The sequence below is a fragment of the Alligator sinensis genome, unplaced genomic scaffold (genome assembly GCF_000455745.1).
Source record: "Alligator sinensis unplaced genomic scaffold, ASM45574v1 scaffold490_1, whole genome shotgun sequence".
NCBI classification, from domain to species: Eukaryota; Metazoa; Chordata; order Crocodylia; family Alligatoridae; genus Alligator; species Alligator sinensis.
Genome location: NW_005842438.1, coordinates 378239 through 381743, shown reverse-complemented (window position 1 = coordinate 381743; position 3505 = coordinate 378239).

Below are 3505 nucleotides of genomic sequence, written 5' to 3'. Positions count from 1 at the left end.
CCAGCATCGCATAGAGGGGGAGGAACACCTCCCTGGCTCTACTCGAGATGCACCTGTGGATGCACGACAAGGTCCGGTTAGCCCTGCCAACCATGACCTCGCATTGTCGGCCCATGTTCATCTTGGAGTCAATAATGACACCAAGATCCCTTTCCGCCTCCGTGCTCTCAAGTAGGGAGTTCCCCATCGTATAAGTGTGCTGCTGGTTCCTACTACCCAAGTGCAGCACCCTGCACTTGTCCGTATTGAAACGCATCCTGTTCCTGTCTGCCCACCCCTGTAACCTATCCAGATCCTTCTGCAATCTCTCTCTCCCTGCTAGCGTGCTCACCTCCCCCCAAATTTTGGTGTCATCAGCGAATTTAAACAGGTTGCTCTCCACCCCAACATCAAGATCGCTGATGAAGACATTGAACAGCGCAGGGCCCAGGACCGAGCCCTGAGGGACTCCACTACCCACCTCCCCCCAAGTCGAATATGATCCATCCACCACCACCCTCTGAGTGCGACCCTTCAGCCAATCTGCAATCCATCTGACCGTGTAGGCATCTATGCCACAGTCGCCTAGTTTACTAATTAGGATGGGGTGAGAGACGGTGTCAAAGGCCTTGCTGAAGTCCAGAAAGACTACATCCACCGCGACACCTGCATCCATGGCCTTTGTGACCTGATCATAAAAGGCAATCAGGTTGGTCTGACATGATCTCCCCCTAATAAATCCATGCTGATTGCCCCTGAGCATCATCTCGGATGCCGGCCCATCACAAATGTGCTCCTTGATGATCTTCTCAAAGAGCTTCCCCAGGATTGAGGTAAGACTGACGGGCCTATAATTGCCCGGGTCCTCCCTTTTCCCTTTTTTGAAGATGGGGACCACATTAGCTACCTTCCAATCGTCTGGCACCTGGCCCAAGCACCACGATCGCTCGTAGAGCCGTGCCAGGGGCCCTGCAATAACCCCAGCCAGCTCCCTCAGCACCCTGGGGTGGAGAGCATCCGGACCCGCTGACTTGAACGCGTCCAGCCCCTCCAGAAGCTCTCTAACCCGGTCCTCCCCAACCTGAGGTCTGAAGGCGATCCCCTCGCGTCCGGCTTCTATCACAGCAGGGAAGTCCCGGTCCCTGCACAAGAAAACGGAGGTGAAGAATTGGTTAAAGAGGTCCGCTTTATCCTCTGACGCAACCACCAGATTGCCCCGCATATCCTGCAGGGGCCCCACATTACCCGGCGCCTTCTTCATCCTCCCAATATATTTGAAAAAGGACTTTTTGTTATCCTTAATCCTGGACGCTAATCCGAGCTCTATCTCCGCCTTGGCCTTCCTAACAGCCCGCCTGCAGGCCCGAGCAGAGGAGGTATACTCCTCTTTGGAGATTACACCCCCCTTCCACCGGGCGTACGCCACCCTTTTGGCAAGCAGGCATTCCCGGACACCCTTGGTGAGCCAGGGGGGCTTTTGGACACTCCTGCCCGCCTTGCTTCTTGTCGGGATGGACACCCCTTGGGCCCCGAGTATCGTTTCCTTAAGGAACGACCACTCCTCTTGGACGCTGAGTTCCTCTGCCCTCAAGGACCCCAGTTCCTCTCCCACTAATCTCCTCATCTCACTGAAGTTGGCCCTCCTGAAGTCTAGGGCTACCACCTTGCTGCGGGCCCTTGACACTCTACGCTGGATGTTGAATTCCAGCACGCGATGATCACTATTGCCCGGGTGGTCAAGAACCTGGAGGCCTCTTACCAGGTCATCGCCTGCGGCCAGGACCAGGTCCAGCAGGACATCGCCTCTGGTGGGACTGTGTTTTGAGCTTATTATTTTTGATGCATTGGCCAAAAGGAGGATAGATGGGCATTTGTAAATTAATGCTAGGAGATGCTGTGAGATGTGCTAGTCTACATACTTTTGCTCCAAATCGTATACACAGTACAGCAGTGAGTGAACAGTGTGACATTACACTTCAAGTTACCAACATCAAAAAAAAAAAGAAATGGTGCTTTTTAAACATTTGTTTGCCCTCTGTGAAGGACGTTTGCAACGTTGCATACTGGAAATGTAAGGTTGCAGGGTTGTTTTCAAGTTAAAAATATTAATCGGATAGCAGCTTGAATCTGTTCATGTGGCTTTCAACTTTTTGAATCTTTCAATGACTAGTTGACAGTTTCTTCTGGGTTTGACTTCAGGGACACACAAATATAGCAAAGGCAAATCTTCTGTCATTTTTGCTGTGACATTTTTTTTAATAGTAGGTATGTAAAGTGAAAGCCTGTGGTATGAGTAGGATAGGCATTATGCTCAGACTTGCTCAAATTTATTCCATCTGACAAGTGTCTGGATTTGGGTATTAAGTTTCTTAAAAAAAAAAAACTCATGTTCAAAAGCTTTTTCAATTTAAAGAATCAGAAAATGATTAAAACCCAAAACAATGTAATGATTTTACAGACATTTTGTCCTATGTTCACATGTATGCATTTAACTGGGTCATTTGAGACTGTTAAATGATCCTGTGGCTAGAAAAGCGTATGGATTTGTTTTTAAATGTATGATACATTTTGGAAGTGGAAGGATACATACAAAAAGATACTGATTAGGAGATGTAACCCAAAAAAGGGGGAGCTGGGAAGAAAGAAATGGGGAAAAGAAGAAAAAGAGTTGCAGACGAGAAAAACTAATGGAGAGTGAACAGATGGTCAAGAAAAGGTGTTAAGCAGAAAAATGTAGAAAGCACAACAAACAAACAAACAATCAGAAAAAAGTATAAGAGTGAGAAGAGGGAAAATAAGAAAGGAATTCCACTGCCTCTCTCAGAGTCAAAAAACATTCTCCTCCCCACTAAAAGAGTTTTGGGTATAATATAAAAATATATCAAAATTAGATTTATATTAAATACTCCAGTTCATGCAGATATAATGATAAGGCTGAACACATCTTGGCACTACCTATCTCTAGAAACTACAATGCCATATTAGTAAAAAAACCTCAAGAAAACATGCAAAATCCCTACAAACCCCTCAGGTTTATGACACTGCAAATAAATAATGATTTTAAATATATATATATTTCTAGACCTAGAAGAACTGTCTGGAGAAACCTGATAGGTCCGGCACATTATCTTTGATCCTAACTCCAGCCTAGAAAAAAAAAAAGGGCTGATATTTGTTAGGAAGTGTTAAATTGAAATCTGCTAATTTTGTAGATAACAGTTCTCAGTTTGCACTTTTAACAGCAAGATATAGATACACAGGTATTTGACATACTTTTCCGGAGAAAGCCTTCTTTTTGTGTGATATTAATGTTGTTTACTTAAATTATTAACATTATACCCTTTGCCACAGCATCTGGATGCTGTAAAACGAATTCAGTCAGCCTGCTATAAGGTAGACTTGAATCCCATACAAGCCACTTTTTAAAGAAATTTATTGTAGACCTCAAAACTATGTCCAAAAATTATATGAAGGCAATACTAGTTCTTTCAAACTCCAGTTCAGCAAGGTACTTAACAGCAAGCCT